Genomic DNA, 18,362 nt, shown 5'->3' with positions numbered 1-18,362 from the left:
ATATTTATCTCTTGGTTTAAAGTTTTCTGAAAGAATCAATGAATTTAAACAGTGACCATGAACGCCTCTGAGAATTTGTCATGCGGTGGGGTTAAGGTCATCAAGCTAACAAGCATCTCCAGATCTGTTTTTGACACTTACTGCATGAAAGTGGTGCCACGCAAACCAAAACGAGGCAATGCAAGCTCATTTGTATAGCACCATTTGTGCACAAAACAACTGAAAGTGCTTTATAAAGCAAAAACAAAACAAAAACACACACACACACATAAAACTGCATTTAAACAGACATAAAACAAGACATCAGAAAGCAAAAGAAACATTTTGCTGGAAAAAAGATATCAATATTTTTATTCATCTGTTTAACTTTCACACAGAAATGTAGTTATTACATTTATTTTTCTCGTGATGTCTTCATTCTCATGATTCCCAGGACCCAGTGGCTGCTGCTTTGGAAAAAAAAAGGTCACAAAGTGAAAAAAATAAACAAACAACAAAACCCTGCACTTATCACTTTTAGAGCTTAATGGTGTGAAATGTAAACTTTGCCCTTCCTCCAATTTTATATGCATCATATGAACTTGTTGCAATCTTTCCCAGATATAATGGTTTGTTTGTTACGGGCACTAAATCTCTCAGCATGATACTAACAGACCCCAATGAACCTCTGAGAGTCACAAGAGAGGGAAGTGACATGTCTGACACAGCTATACTTTCATATTGTCTGCACCAAACATGAACAACAGAAAGGAAGAGCTGTCGCTTGTGCACAACACCGTGGATATTAAAACTTCACTTCCCCAGAGGACAAAGACTGTTTGTTGACCTCAGACACATTTATGATGTAGATATATAGATATGACTGGAAATTTGAGCTAAGAGAGAAAGGACAGTTTTATGTTGACCATATTATTTACTCAACCAGTGCTGCTGTGATGTTATGTTCAAGAAACCTTTGCTTTAACGTGAACCGTGTTCAGGTGCAACCAGGTGAAAACAAAAAGCCGGTGAGAATCTTCAGCTGAGCTGCTGGAACAATCCCTTCAGGTGTTGCTGGCTTATACCAATATTGACAAAGCTGAGAAACACATAGTGTGGAATTACAGTGTATAAGTTTGGAAGCACTATTTGGAAGGCCACAGTAAGCCATTAATTTAAACATTGGCTAAATAACTGAACTGTGATCATAGTGATTTGCATTCACTTTTGGGTTTAATCTTTGGAAACTCTCAGAAAACGGATAACGATGAGAACATTTTTTACAGCTTCAAGTCAAAATTTTACATTTGATAAACCCATGAAATATCCATCCATTGTAAGATCTGCAGTATATCAGTACACATCAGTACACTTGGTTTATATATTCATGATAGTGTTTTTTTTCATTAATTTACTTCTTTTTTTTAACATGAACAACATTTAAACGTAGTACCAGACTTTAAACTAAATACATAAACTCATTAAAATAGAACAATAAAACAGCAACAGCAATGAGAGAATCAAAATTAGTTTGTTTTTTTTTTTTCCATGTTGGAAAAAAATGCAGTGGAAGGAAGTCGAAACTTATCTAATCCCACCCCTTCACTTTGCCTGAGCAGTAAAATACTCGGTAAACCATACAGTGATGGATTTAACTATCTATTCACAACACCTATATCTGTATGTCTGAAGGTATCATTTGAACCATTGTCTTCTGGCTGTTGAATATAACTGGAGTTCCTATTTCTGTACATACACGCGGTTTATAGATATATATTCACACATATCATGTACATGACAGTGTCTATTACATTGGACTTTTGGACTGGATTCTAAATGATGTTTTGTTAGTCTGAACTTGTGCATGGGTAATGACTATAAATTTGAATCCGAACCCTAAAACTAAGACACCTTGAAATAGGACGACATGCACAACTAGGGTCCACAACATAAACTAGTACAATCACTGTTGTTTTTGGCAACTGACTTCATGTTTTCTGATGGCTCATGACACATAACATTTCTTGAATTTTTTTTTTCTCACTGACCGCATATGATCAGGGAAGTGAGTTTGATTTATATCTGTTTTCTGAGGGAACCTTTCATTGTGGAGTTTTCATGTTTTTGATATGTTTTTGTAGGGTTTTTTGTAGGGTTTGTTCAAAATGTTCATGCAAACTGCACAATCGAAATTCCTCCTTATTAATGTTCTCTAAATTTCCTGTATGTGTGTGTGTGTGTGTGTGTGTGTGTGTGTGTGTGTGTGTGTGTGTGTGTGTGTGTGTGTGTGCGTGTGTGTCCAAATTAGTATGTCTGTTGGCAACCTAGCACTGGGTGTAGAATGGATGAAGAATAGAATAGGGTACTGATCACTGTGATTTCATTTTCTGTTCCATTTCAGGTGATGTGTCTGTTTCCTGTTTAGCATCGCCTGGTAATTGTCAAAGAACTTGGCCTGCAAGTGTTTCTACAAGTGTTGTCAGTTGTTATTGTTAAAGACATGGCACAGATTGCTCATGCATCTAACAGCCAATATTTCCTTTAATAAAGCCATCACTCACAGCTAATAATTTTCTTTATGATGGCATGCTTGTATTTCGCCATCTGTGACTCTTTACAGCCAAAAATGAAAGCCACATGATCTCATCCTACAAAGTTGATCACAACAATTTGGAGGCATGTGTTGAACTGCTGGACATCAACTGGTGACGGGGCAACAAAAGTTTTGAGAATGACTTGAATTTAGCAAAAAAACATTAAGGGACTGTTGCTGTAGGCCTTCGCAAAAATAATTTCATATGGAAGAAAAAACATTTGATAATTGGGAGGGGATCTAATTGGTCTAGCATTATCAGGATTGGACTCAGCTTGTTGGAAATATCCTGAGATGAAAACCACGCGCTGTGGAATCCAGGAAAAACATTCAACAAATGATGAAAAACAAAGTCTTTTTATTTACTTTTCCACCCTGAAACCCGGTGTCCACATTTTTATATGATACACTTCACTTCTCGTAGCTTATGATCTTAGACAGAGCCTCAAAGCGGTTTTGCACTCCAAACCAAAACATTTGGTCCACTGTAATTATTCACAGCCATTTATCATTAAGGATGTTTATCTATATTCAACAACTGCAAGTTGCTGTATTGAATATACTTTGCACAGATTATTCCCAATGTCTGTGTTGAGTGCTAAAAGTTGGACTATGCTCACTCTAATGTTGAAAATCTAACAAGGTTAACTTTTGCTGAAGACACCTCTGAGAAGTTGTAGTTTCAGGTGTATTTACCCCACTCAAACATCAGCCAAGAAACTTATCATATGCAGGATGACAACAACTAATAAAGAGCTAACACAACAAGGTATAGGGTGATAAACATCTTAAGAAACTGACAAATACAGAAAGTCTCTTATCAGACTTGAAAAAATTTGTAATAAGAACCATCTAAGACCCTTGTCAAGTTATGTGGGCTAAAAAGTACTCTGCTTTCATTTGAGCTCCAGTTCATCAGCAAGACAGTTCATTCCTTTTCTTTTCATTATGAAAGTACATCAGTGTAGTTTGTTGTCATCTGAGTTGGGGTCCGTTACTCAAAAAAGTAAAGAGTTATCCGTTACTCGTTACTTTTGAAAAAAGTAGTGCCTTATACTACTTGATTACTCCATGGAAATAGTAACGAAGTTACACTACTCGTTACTGCATAGTGCTCCGCGGAGCTGCGCTCCCTTATATCCTTCCACAGAGCACTGCGCACGCGCAGGTCTGTGTGTATCAAAATGATATTTTAACTGATTGAAAAGAAAACACGTGTTTTAAAATGTTTTATAACCATTCGGATTTACTTCACGTGCTAATACGCCGTCCCCTGGACCAACTGAAGGAGTATTTTGTCCATTTGCGTAGTCCGGCACTGATTGACTTCCAGCTAAGCTTCGAGCTAAGCTACTACGATGCTAACAGCTGGGAACCACCCATTGGACCAGAGACAAAAATAAGGTATTCATGAGCTTGTCTAACTTTGTCAATGATAGGGAAAGGGCGTGGGTCCTTAATCTTCGGAGTATTCATTTAAAAGGGGCATTTACAGTAGGAGGGAGTGCAGTGTTGTCAGTGGGGCACAAATTTATATAAGGCAACCAATTTTACTTTGACGGTTCCAGCAGCCCTGACCCAGAAGAGATAGCGAGCAGTTGCTCATATGGCCACCGTTCCATCTACTGGTGGTAATAAAAAGAACTCAGCTTAAATAATAATAATATTTTGGTTGCTCTATTTGCAGTCATTGTAAAAGTAACGATCGTAGCATTTCATTTGTAACGCTAGTTTAACTACCAATCTAGAAGGAGTAGTGCCCTTACACTACTCGTTCCCATCAAAAGTAATTTAATTACTTGTAACGCTCGTTACTTGTCGTTACATACCCAACTCTGGTTGTCATGTGTTCTCTCTATCTCTCACCTTGTACCTCTTCAGTGGACATGATCTTCTGTTTGATTTGCATCGCCACCAGCCTACTGGACATTGATTCACACATCAGTACATTGGTAATTATCTTCTCTGTAGCGAGGCTGTAAGTGCTGTTTGACTTAATGAGTGAATGGATGTAGAACAGGCTGTCTGTTTGTCTCCTGACAAGCCTGGACTGCAGCTAAAGGAATATCATAACATGGAGGTCTAAACAATTTCATGGCCTTCTCCACTGAAGCGGGATCATCATGATGGCTTCAGGGGCCATTCAAAATGATTTAGACACTACAAGGCAAGACGCCATTGAGGCTTTTTCTTATCACGGATGTGCAATTTTTTCTGGCAGTTAAGCAGTCGTTTAAAAAAAAAAATCAGGGCTAACCACCGATTAGCACAATTTATAAAGTAGTGATTTAACAAATATAATTGAGAATCTGCCAAAGATAAGTTATTATTAAAACCTGTAAATGTGATTCTTTTTCATGCTGTACAGTGAAATCAGTTATAAAGTTGACAGACATATCGAGCAAAATGGTTTTACTGTTGTCACATCCTACATTGTAAGTTCCATATACGTATATAAATGTTGAGGCACATTATACATAATCCATTCATCACTCCATTCATCCATCCATTCATCCATCTATTTGGTCAAAATTGGTAATTTTGTTTTCATGCTCTCAGAGTGATAATGTTCACCTTGTGCACAGACAGGAATGAAAAAAATCAATCCAAATACACAGAGAAAAACACAATAGTCTTTGGAGCTAAAAGGTTCTTTTAAAAGACAGGTAGTGGTGAGAGTAAAGTTACCTCTACTAGTTTCGGTCACATCCGGTGACCTTCCTCAGGAGGCACGTCACGTGATGGGAAGTGACGTGTCAAATAGGCTGCTGGCTCTTCTTCTGTTGTTTTCCAGACAGTAGGGGGTCTGGAAAACAAAAAACAAACAAACAAAACAAAAAAAACCAATAGTCTTTGTATGATGATGGGAAGCCTATAAAGTGGAAATATCACCTTTTTAATACGTGTTCGCAGTGTATGAGCACAACTCCTCCCTCAGTGTTTTGCACAGCCTTTCGAACATGTACTCTGTTTCTGGTGTCAGCTTCCTATTGTTAGTTTGGATGAAATAGAGGAAAGACAGAAAAAACCATGTTGGTTTTCTGATCAAGAGGTAAAGGTCCTTCTGAATTTATACAGATAAACAGTGAAACGGGCAAAACTTGAAGGCTTTGTTGTAGTTGAATTTCAGTGATTGATCAAACCAAACTAAGAAAATGCTTCATATGTAATTGGATTTCTCACATTATAGGATCTTTGATCACTCAAGAACTGTCAGCTGATGTTTTGTGTTATGATTTTTATCTAACTGTGAAATGCATGTGTTATCTATCAATCAATCAATCAATCTATCTATCTATCTATCTATCTATCTATCTATCTATCTACTTCAAAAACAAACATTTCACAAAAACATTCGTATAGGAACAACAGTATAATGTTGACCATATATGAAATGCATTTCCAGAATAGATATGGAAATAAAGGATAAAAACTACTAACCTTGGAGTTCTTTTTCTTTTTTCATTTTAACAAAAATTCTCAAATTTGGTGGAATTTCAATTAAATCTTTTTTTTTTTGGGGGGGGGCGAGTTTTCTCTGGGAGCTGAATTAAAGTATTTCCACTGATTTTCAAACAATGAATAGCACACAGAGCAGGGAAGTGCAGTTAGCGTGGCTGGTGGTCATTATTTGAAATTGTTTGGTCGACAGATGAAAAAGACTTTATTTTTGTCAGTCTGACTTGAATAGAGGGTGTCTACCCCACTGAGGCCGGAGGCTCCGACATAGTGCCAACACAGCCACTGTCACCGGTCACATGAATGCAAATGTGTCATCCCCAGGCAAAGGCCACAAGTCATCAAGCACATGACTACTACTTTGGCTTTGTAGCATGCAAGAGCTCATTTATCCACAAGCAGACCGCACAGGCAATACTATAAGATACAAAAAATGTTTTTATGCAAAACAATCCCTCACAGGTTCAAAAACAAGCCAGAAGCGCAAATACTTTGAGTAAACATTGTTGTATTCAGGTCAAACCTCAAAGAGGTAACAAGAGATGCTATGCTTCAGACCAAAAGCAATCAAAAAGAGAAGATGGTGAGTTTAAACAGGAAAAAGAGGGAAAAAAAACACATAAACTAAAAACAATCATCACTTTGTTCAAGATTCCCAAGATCTGTGTGTGTGCATGTGTGCGTTCGTTTGTGAGTGCGAGAGTGTGTGAGTGTTTGAAAAAGTCGGGGGTTGGAGTTTGGGGTTGAAGCAGATGTCATTTGCCTTGTTGCTTTGAAGAAGTCTGGGACTAACAGTTCTGCTTATTGATACACAGCTACGGGGCAGACATAACAAAGAGTCAGCCCTGGAAAGTCCTGAGTGTATTGAGACCATAGTTATCTTTGTGAAAACAAAACAAAACAGGTGAATACTGTTATAACCCAACACTGCATCATCAGGGAGAATCATCTTTCTTAAAAAAGTGTAACGTGACAGAGCCTGGATACAGTAATGTTTAAATATGTATACTGAGCAGCAGAAGTGGTGGCCATGGGACTGAATGGCAGCGTGTCCTGCGTCATCTGTGGCCATCATTAGCCCATCAGACCAGAGCTGTCAGTGACTTTCTTTTATATTTACTGTCACTTACACAGGTTAGTCGAACTGCAGTTATATATTCCAAGAATTCAAAATTTTAATCACATCAAGAACACAAACCATACATAGATAAGTTGGAGTTAAGACCTACTTTTTGCAAAACCTCCTTAAAATCCTCTATGCTGTAGTAATACTGCAAACATGCTTTGCTGTTACTTTTTAACATGGTGAAAACTCACATGACAGGGTTTTTTGCCATGGGAAAAAAAATCAATGACACTCATGTAAACAGATGCTGAATAATGCTTTTTCTTTAATCAGTGTTTTTTATTTAAGATAGTAGGTAGTACAGTCAGACCCGATTCATATCTGAAACAACCGCAGAAGAAAGTGTCTGATTATCTCACAGCTTTCATATTGATGCCACATGTATATTTACAGATGAATCCTGAAATTCATCCAGTCATTATTTTAGATGACTGATGTCAAAAACTTTTGCTCTAAAAATGATTTGTACCTCAGTTGGTGAATACAACAGAATCATGTGTTTTTGCAAGGATAAGCATGAACAACTAGCTGTTATATTTACTTTTTCATCTCAGATACTCTTGCTTGCTATAATCATATTTTAGATGTACCATCAATGGACAACACTGTGTTCAAGTTACTGGGAAACACAGATAATAAAAATAAATGATTAAGAAGCATTACTTATCCTGAAGTGGTATGAAATTGTCCAGCAGAAGACAGCGTATATCTCAGAGAGCAAAGCTGACATACTTCCAACAGAACAGACCAGCACTGTTACAGTGCTGTCATTACTGACCTTTCTCTTTTAATAGATGTGGGAGAATAAGCATCAGAAATGGGATGGATTGCAACATGTTGTTGAAAATAATGATTAAAAAGTGAGAAAAATGTTTAATCTGAGAACAACTATGAACTAGAAAGTCTTTAGAAGCGCTGTTATATTTCTTCAGGTCAAGATGAACCATCATATTCAATAAACAACAATTGTCACCGGCTAAGATGTGACTGAATAAAAGTTAGCTCGGAACCATAAAAACACAAATATAGACGGAAATGTTAAGTGTTATTTGGAGTCTTGTACTATCACAGCCTGGAGCAGTCTCATATGATTTCTGAAAGCAAACTCTCCTCATAGTCATGAGTTAGCATGTTTTTGTGGCTTGCAGCAAGTTCACAACAACAGGGTCTATGTGATTAGGTGACTGCTATAAATTAGAGCTGGAGACCAATGAGTTTTGGGTTTTAACAGCATTTACAGGCTATGCATGTGTGGCTGTTTGAGGAAATCACACTAAAGCTGCTGATTGTGTTATATGACAGCTGTTTATTTCCCTGTCCCAGTGTGACAAATCAATGGCTGTATCTCTTACGGTGGTGTTGAAGGCCCCCTGTCCTGTAAAACAAAAAAGCCTGGGAAACACGGGCAGGGCAGGATCTGCAGAGAAAAAGCCTGAAAGGAGACACCGGCCTCCAAGACAATCAGGCAGCCAAGAGGAAAATCTGTTTTAGAGCAGAGCTGTCTGAACCCCGTGTTGCTTGTGGACCTGCCCTCCCTGAGGAGCACAGGATGGAGAGCGCACAGACGGCAACGAGGCGTCGAGTTTCACGAGGAGACTGATGTTACATATCAAACAAACCAAAGAGATTGCTAATCTAATTGTCTCACACTCACTCTCGCAGCCAAATATATCAAAATCAGATTCCCTCTCACTCTGGCAAAGTAAAACATTATACAATCAAATTTCCCTCAATCTCTTTCTTGACTTATGATCTGGTAAGGTCTCACTGAGTCTTTCCATACTGTTCAAGGAGATCTTAATTTGTCATTTTAAATCAGATCTTCTGTGGGTTTGGTTAGGAGAGCATTGGGCCGATGAACCACATGTTATTGGCTTGTGCTTTGTTTATGCCTTGTTTGCTGTTCAGCAAGTCAAAGAAATTAATTGTCTTCTGTGGAAAGGTAGGGTCAACCAGAATAGGGAGAGTCATATGATTTCTTGCATTTTGCTGTGCGCACACGTTTCCTTTACAGTTGTGTTTTGTGCTGGAAGGACGTTTGAGTGTGTCTTAGCCAGTTCGACAGATGTTGATGCAAATCAGACCACCACATTTTCCAAGTGGCTTTTTAAATTAGACTGACAAATTAGGAGAACAGTGTGACGGCAGCGTTACAAATCACTTCAAAAATAAGTGCTGAATAAGCTGATGAAGTGCATTTTGTTCTTCCTCTCCCATCAGCAAGTTTTTCTGTATTTTGGGGGGAATTTTTTCTCATGATGACATTTGTTAAGGTGAGTTGCCAAGAAGATTTTTTTTTTTTTTTTTTTCCTGCTATCAGTGATAGTTCTTATCTTACCATTGTAGTTGAATAACATGTGAGTCAAGATAGAAATCTGAGGGCCATATATTGCCATGCTAAAGGTGAAAAGTTTGCCTGAGTTCTACAAAATTTTATTTTAAATGGTTGAGTCTGAAAGTAATGTGATTTGTTGTCTGAAGACTGCTGCTGATCAGATCCTGGGTCAGTTGCTGATGACTCTGTGCTTAAAACTATAATAAACATGTCTGTGTGGATAGAATTTTGTCCCTCCAAGCAGCCCCTTTGGGAAAATAGAAAAAGACAAAGTCCAAGTAGAGAAGTCAAATCTTAAGTAATTGGCTCCAGGTTATGGAGGGAGAAGCCTATGAACTAGCAAGTGGTGGACAAGTACGTATAAGTCAAAATAAACAAATAAATTCAATGGGACCTACAATGAAATAATGAAAATGTTCTTTAGTTTTTATGGATAGATGTTAATGTTAATTAAAAGGTCTGGTCAACCTCTCAAGCGGCAGCACGCATCTTTCACCTTTGTTCATGAAGGTGTTGTTAATCTATCATACAAACTGATGAAACCAATAAGGTACATCAAAAGCAAAGCAATAGAAGTCAGTAACCACAACATGTCAGCATGTTCACTTAGCTTCACAGTCCTTGGCAGACAAGGTGACTGCATCGTCCACATGAGGGTAGACTCTAATTTCATCCATCTCTTTTACTGTTACATCCAGTTCAGGATTGCACTGCAGCTGAGCTGATCCCAGCTAACAGAGGTTGAAAGCATGGTGCACACCTGAGATGGCAACGCAAAAAGAAAGTCAAAAGCTTGGGAAACCTTGGGTCATCAGTGAGACTCACAGGCACATTTCTGGAAATAGGAAATAGGATAAAACTAAAGGACTCAGGGTTTTACCCTTGCACCTCCAGATTTAACCCCCCCCCCCCCCCCCCCCCCCCCCCCCCCCCCCCCGACCCCCATCACTACAAAGCAAGAGGGTTATTAATTATAACACCATGCTGCTCACAGTTGAAACTTGCTTTGATAATTTTCCAGCAAAGCCCATACTCTTCTGAATTAATGAATGAAAATAATTTGATTCATTTTTATATAGGAAAGTAGTTGAATTGCATGTCTTTGGGCAGAAGCTGCCCCTTGGGTGTGGGAATGCAAACATGGTTCAGGGCAAAAAAAAAAAAAACAAAAAAACATTGTTTTTTTCTAGTCTGCCAAAGCTACAGTTATCTTTTCTTTGGATGTTTGCATGCATGCTCCATCTTGGCCACAGCTTGGTGAATAGAAACGTTGTTATCATTATTGGATGGGGGGGGGGGGGGGTTCACGGAGGAGTTTTTATGTTGCCACAGGGCAGTTTGTTTATAGCTATGTGAAACAAAGCTGACTGTGAAGCATTTCCCGGCACAGTTGTTTCTTTTTAAATAAGAATAAAGTTTAAAAACCTATCACCCTATCATTAATAAAAAGGGTTCAGGTGAAATGTTGCTCTTTCAAAAGCCCCTGGTGCAGTTCACATCTGATTAAATCCCTTAGTTACCTTACTGAATGCCAGATGTGAAAGCTCACTGCACCTTTGGGCCAAGATGTCGATGGATATTTGAGGAACGAAACAACTAAAGCAAGAAAAAAGTAAAACCTGCATTTAAATCAACTGTTGATTCTTGACATGCAGATGTTTGCAAAAGCCTGCAGCACAGCTCGAATGCGCTGTACGAAAGTTATTGCAAGATTCAGTTATTTACCACCATCAACTGACAAATAGCTCACTGTGAAACTATTTCTCAGAAATTTACTAGAATTTTCAAGAAGAGTACCGTTCATCTTTCACATTACTTGTCATTTGCGGCCTTGAAATATTTTCACTGTAACTTACTTACTTACTTACTTACTTACTTACTTACTTACTTACTGTAACTTTAAAGATTTTTACACCTACCTGCAAAAGTGTTGACTGGGAAGACAATATGAAATGTTTTCAAGGGATCCTCAAGCAAAAAACAACAACACCAAAACAAATAAAAAAATGCAATAGCCATGTACTGTAGTTTTGGTTTTGGCAACTGTGTTGAAACTGTTGTTGCTGCAATTTGAACTTTTAAATTTAAGACTGTGAAAAGTATAAAGCAGTACCTTTTTTAAGAATAAAGTTAAACACTTGTTGAATTAAAAATCAACAGAGTTTCTGCACTGAAATTATCAGATGCTTTTAATAACCCTAAAGATTAAATACAGACACAGCATTCTCTACAGGCGTCTACCCTTTCACTGTTTGTCAACATTGTTAGTTGTTGAAAGTAAGTTACAGTAAAAAAAACAAAAAAAAAAACTGTTAAATTTAAAGCCGTCATCGTGATCTTTATGCATTTTCTCAATAGTGTGATGTTCTCTGCAGGGCTGATGAAAGATAAATTTCCACAACCGTGATTAATCACTGAATTGCCATAGTTAATTGTGATTAACTTTGATGTGGGCTCTTCCTATCATTGTGAAGAAGAATTCACCAAGCGTTGAATTGTTCACCCACTAATTGGAAACGTGAGTTGGGTTTAGACTGTCAAACAAGTTAGTTTTACTCTACTGGTGATGTGTTGTTCCAATAGTAATCTTGCAGAATTTCCATAGTTCATTGTGATTAATCACATTTTGAATTGCATGTTTGCAGTTCTGTTTTGCGTTGCACGCAGTTCTAAGCTTGTAATGTAAAACATTTATTAATCCCTCCAGGAAGTTGTTATGCTACAATTTCAACAATTAATTTAAATTCAACCAATCTCTGTGAATTCTAGAGGCCCTTGCAGTTTTGTCTGATCACTGCAACTTCACAGCATTGCAAGGCACAACATTCACAAAGACTGATTTAATTAAAATAATTGTTGAAATTGCAGCATGGCAACTTCCTGGAGGGACCTGATTTGGAATCAAAGAAACACAAAGAAAGAACTTATTTTTTTAAGCTTTTTGTATTTTTTTCGATATAAAGTTCCATGTGGACCAACCTAATACAACGTCTACTTAAAACACAGGTTTTAAATTGCCAAAAAAAAAAAAAAAAAAAAACCTAAACACTAATTCTGAGATCAATCCTGATTTAAAAAAAACAATCTTATAACAACTCTACATTAATTAATTGTGATTAATGCAATTAAATCTGATAGCCCTAGTTATCTGCAGTTTTTTTTCTTTTCTTTTTAAAGTGTCATGACCCTCTGTGTAATTCTGGTTACTGTGAATTTTTCATTGTTCTTAAACTTTTATTGTTTGCTGCTCTTTTTTTTCACATTGGTGTAGCTATTGCTGACATTTTCCAGCACGCTTGAAATTACTGTGATCTTGATTTATTTTGCATGAAACACACTAACTGAAAGACTTTACCATCCTTAACTGTGCAGGAAATTACAGATGGATTTCACAGTCGATTTTTGCAGTGTGAGTATCACCATTCGTCTCCCTGAATTTTGGGTTGAAGAAAACATTGCACTTTTCACATCCTCGCACCAGCCTGCCTTTAGGGTCCAACACTTTGTCTCACCTGACAAACAAAAGGAAGAACCAGTAAAGCGAGACTGAAAGATCAACACAGAAGAGGCAAACTTGTGTTTGTTGTCATATAATTGTTATATAATTGAGTAAGCACACTTGAAGTTGCTCTAAAAACTCAAACATTAATTCTGTACTAGCCAGCCTTGTTAAGTTAACAGCATGAATGGATAAAGCTTCTTCTTCAAAGACACAAGACCAAATCCAGCTGACCCAATTCAGTTTGCTTTAAGACAGCTCCTGCTTGGAGAAATGAGCAAATTCACAGTCAAACCGAAGCAACAGACAAGCTACAGCAATCATATTTAGATGACAAAAAATTGTTAATCCAATTCTATTCATTTCTATTCTATTCATTCTCTTAAGGTCAGTTGGATGCTGACGCCAATCCCAACTCCCAGTCTACCCCTGGACAGTTTGTCAGTCCATCCCAAACACAGAGGGAAACACAACACCAAGCTGCAGTTTCAGATCACCAGTTAACTTCACATTCATGTTTTTGAACTATTGGATGAAAGTGTATATCAAATTAATCATTTCTAAGTGATGTCAAATGGATTGTAATGTTCTGTTCCAACATGTTCCACTCATTGACTGATTTATTGTTGCAATCCCCATAGTAAACCTCCAAATTGGGAAATCAGAAATAAGTTTGAGAAAAGCCTAACTCCATGTTGAGACACAGTGCACTGCATGTGTGTTCATCGTTGTAACAGCAATTGTATCATATATGTACAGTTTCCTGGTCAGAGGTCATTGCACCTACTCAGGGTACTACCGTCAGGTTATGGCTTAAGTTCAAAAGCTCGGATCATTACAGCTGCACATAATATATTTTTTCCATATTAAATATGTCCAGGTCATTTTATATTTTTATGATCATGTTAACATACATAAATTCTGTTTATTTGCATGCTGAGATACCAAGCGTGTGAGCTCTCAAACTGAATATGGTTTGTTGATGATTATTTTTATGTGTGTGTGTGTGTATTTGATTTATGCTGTTGTGTAATTTTGCTACCAATTCATGAGATTTTTCAGTTCAGTTTGATTCACAGTATATCACACCACTTGCATTATCTCACTCCAACTGATCATTGTAATAAAATATAAAACGTATTGTCAGATATTAGTTTGATGGTAATTATTTACCAGGCTAAATTTGGACGAGATTTCAAGACAACGACACAAATGTTTGGATGAAGTCTTAATTTTTTGTTGTTCAAGAATTAGTGCAGGTGTGTGCAACCTGCAGCTCTGGAGCCGAATGGGGCCCTTTGGCCCTTCTCTAGTGGCTCGCTGAACCTTTCTTGAAACGGTACCTAAATAAGCAAATTTGTCTTGTTGTCTTGTATTGTCTTCATTTCCAGAGCAATTTCCAAAAGTACATTTAACTTTGTCATTGAAAATTTTATAAAATAAATGTGGCTTACATGTAAGTTGCATTAGTTTTCTTTCTGCATTATTTTCTTATTGTAATTTAATGTTGTTAGCATAAATAACTGCATTAGAATATTACTAATGTTTCGTTTGTAGAATAATTGCACCGGCGTATTGTATAGCAACACACATCCAAAATTGTACAATCCCAATACAATGACTTTTAAACTCCGCATCTCCAGAAGTTCCCTTTAGTGGTAGTGCAAAGAAATACAAATTCTTTCTCAAAGTTTCAAATTTGAGGCATTCTTTGGAAATCATTTGAACAATCTGACTTGTTTCAGCCACTGTAATTCTCTCCAGACCTTTGAACTTGCAGATCCAACAGCTTGCATGTCTTCACTGATTCATGTTGGCCAGCTTTTCTTTGGAACAGCAATCAGCTGTTCGCTTTTGGTGTTTTGTGTCCTGTACTCTTGGTATAACGGTGCATTTACTTTTTTGTTGGGAAACAGCTTTTGCCTGTAGTTTTCACCCTTTGACATGTCATCTAGAATGTGCACTCTGATAACATTGTTGTAAGCTAAGTGTATAATTGATCATTAAACTGTTTTGTTTAGGTTTTTGACAGCATGAACATAACTCAAAGTCAGTCACTTATTATTTGGAACAGTGTGTTTTTATTAATCACAAATCCTTGTAAATATTATCGTGTTGAGTTTAATTACATTTTTGCAACTGTGAGATCATTGTGTTTTGGTGAGAGTGTTTCTCAGCTGCATGCTATGAAAGATCACATGAGAATAGGCTCTTTTATGTTAAAAACTCATTACACAAGTTATTAGAAAAGGCCAGGGGCCCTTTTTACTTGAGTTGTTGAGTCCAAAACAATGCTGGACTTTTGGCACGACTGTTGGCGTCATCTGCCAAAGAACTAAAGCATATGATCACTGGAGTAACTCAAGTGTCCTGACATGCTTTCTTCAGATGTCATGTTATGATCTCTCGTGTACTTTTTTTTTTCTTCATTGGATGTTAGAGAGTGCTGCATGTTTACTTGATGTCATGAGATGAAAACAAGGGGATATCTCCTAACCTGCTCGAACCCTGCATGGCGCAACTGAAATGTACTGGCAACCAGTGATCAGCAACGTTCTGTTTCATGACCTCTGGAATGAATGAAAACATCTGACAGCTTTGACAGTGGAATCCAGGCAGCAGCGCACTCGATTTGTTCACATATTTAATTCAACGCACGGATTGTCCAGCGGTCACCGCCAGCTTGTAAAGTACAGCTAAAAGATGAAGACATGACATGAATCACTTTTTTTAGAAGAGAGAAAACTTTGCAGAAACGCGAGTGTTACTGCAGACAAGGCAAAAGGCATCAGACTTTTTCTTTAATGCACGTATATCAAAGTTTGGCATTTTTCTATATGCTGATGTGAAATGTGACTTGGTGGCCAGGCGCCATGAATCCCCTGCAGCATTTTGAGCGACGCCAGAGTCGGTGCATGAATTCAGTTTTTGATTTTAGTTGTCAATTCTTCCAAGACATGAAAATATGTATTGTGTTTACATTACATTGTTCTGCTGGTTTAAAGTCCATATAACACATTTAATCATGAGTTTCCAGACCTTTGAACACAGTGTTACTCAAAATATGGTTAGGGTTAGGGTTCCTCTTCCCTCTAACGGACACTCGAATGTTATCATTATAAATTGATAGAAACATGCAGATCAATAGAAAAGATGTACATACAAAATACAATAAAAGAAATGACTAAATTCACTTTTCACCACAAATACAGATGATCAACTCTATATTCTCTTGCGTGTGTATGCATAGGGGTTGTAAAAGTTTAGTGCTCTGAATGTCATGAGATTGTAATTAAACTGGCCAGATTGTTGTCACTGTTCATCCATCCAGCTAAGCATATTTAAAAACACATTTCTGATTGTACAAAAGATCACGTCACATCATGATCACTGGATGTAATGACCATAATAAATAATGTGTAAATATAATTGTTAGAAGTTCAGAAAATTCATTGAGAGGGTCAGAAAACTGCCCGGGTGGTCCTTACATTGTCCTTCATGTAAGTGCAGCTGCTGAATCTGCACACAGGAAAGTTTGATCAAAAACAAAAAACAATCAACCTTATTGTCTCATTGTCATGTTGTTTAGTTGAAAATGTTGGAGGTTAGAAGTTCAGTCATTATTTTTTTTGAAAAATGCTCTTTGTGAGAGCTTGTCGTCATCAATGACACAGAACTGCTGTTCTGTTTCTGCTTGGATCCTAGTGCATCTTGGCACGTCTGTCCTCAGTCACATTACCAGACATGCAGCTGATCACATGGGTAAAGATTGCAATGGACTGCATCACAAAGGAAAGCTTTTGTCATACATTTTGTTGCAAACACGTGCAGTGACTGGTTGTTTTGTGCAGGCTCTACTTCATGCGATAGCTGCTTCGAGGTCCGTGACATCCAGGTAATAGTGAGTTAGACTTTATGTCTCTGTACAGTCATGACTTTGCGTTCCTCGTGATTTGCATGCTAAAGCACCAGCATTCACAATATTGTAGCCAATCATAATAGTCTCTTTGTATGTCACACAAACGTAGTTCACTCCGTCTGCACGCATTATGCAAACTGAGCTTGAGCATGAACTTCTTTCTTCACTTCAACCTTGGAAATGCATTTGATCATCAGAAATTATTGTGTGACTTCTCCACCTGTCGCAACTCACTTAAATATGTTTAATTTGAAAGTTCAAACATTATGTTTTGTTCAAGGATGTTTATATATGTCAAGGCTTTAAAACCAGCATAAAGAGGTCCCATCACATCAGACTTGTGGAATCAAATCTCTGGTGAAGTGATGTGAAACTATCCTAAATTACACATTATCCACCATTCTGAGGTAAAACGAGCTTTTGTCAATCTCAAACGTTTGCCTGTTCACTGAGCTATACTGAAACATGTTATTTTTCAGGTTACACAATAATTTTTAAGTGATGTTGTTAATATTTTAATTAGTTTCTGTAACTTAAAAACATACATTTTGGAGAATGTATGGAGAATATTTCCCTTCATCATTTGAACATTATTATGCCAGTGGCTTCGGTGTTAAGTGAAAAGTGTTTTAAAGCTGCAGTCCTGAGAGTCAAGATAAACATACTTTGAAGCCTGAAGCCTGAATGCAGCAGCAAGAACTTAACAGGACACACAAGTGTGAATGTTTATATACTCTTGACCAGTGGTATAATAACCTGACCAAATCCTTTATAGCTTATTTTGTGAGCCAATCAAAATAATGTTGATCTAAAGCAGTGATAGTCAATTTGCTGCCTGTAGACACCGAGGCGTGCTGCAGGGAGTAGTGCACCAGAGGTAGTGTCTCGTTTGGGAAAGTGGAAGAAAATTTAATGTTTAAAACAATTAAGACTGTTAGAATTTTCTAAAAATAACATTACATGCTATTCAAACCAAATACCTTTATTGGCATAATGTGACTAATGGCGGGGGGGTATATAGATAGATAGATAGATAGATAGATAGATAGATAGATAGATAGATAGATAGATAGATAGATAGGGATCCCAGGGTCACGTCTGGATGAGACGGACAACCAAGTCTGCAGGCTCAGGTCTTCATCTTCTGCACTTTCCACCTCTGGCACAGTCCTCCTGGAGACACCTGCTGGAGATTAGTGCCCTCTACTGGATCTGTGAGGCCACTGTCGCTGCAGTCATACCAGAAGAAGCATCAACAGTAAACTGCAGTGGCCCAAAGTTTGACTGGGCACACAACTTCTGGGACTTATTACTTCTCCCTCGCGGCAGCCACATAGATTCCATTAGGAAGTTGGTCTATATTGGATGGCATGTCTTTGCAATTCGAAGCGTGATTATTTCTCAGAAATGCCTCACAACACATGTGCTTTTCACTTAAAATTAGTCTGAGTT

This window comes from Salarias fasciatus, chromosome 23 (genome assembly GCF_902148845.1).
Source record: "Salarias fasciatus chromosome 23, fSalaFa1.1, whole genome shotgun sequence".
NCBI lineage: Eukaryota > Metazoa > Chordata > Actinopteri > Blenniiformes > Blenniidae > Salarias > Salarias fasciatus.
Note: the sequence above shows the minus strand (reverse complement) of the source record.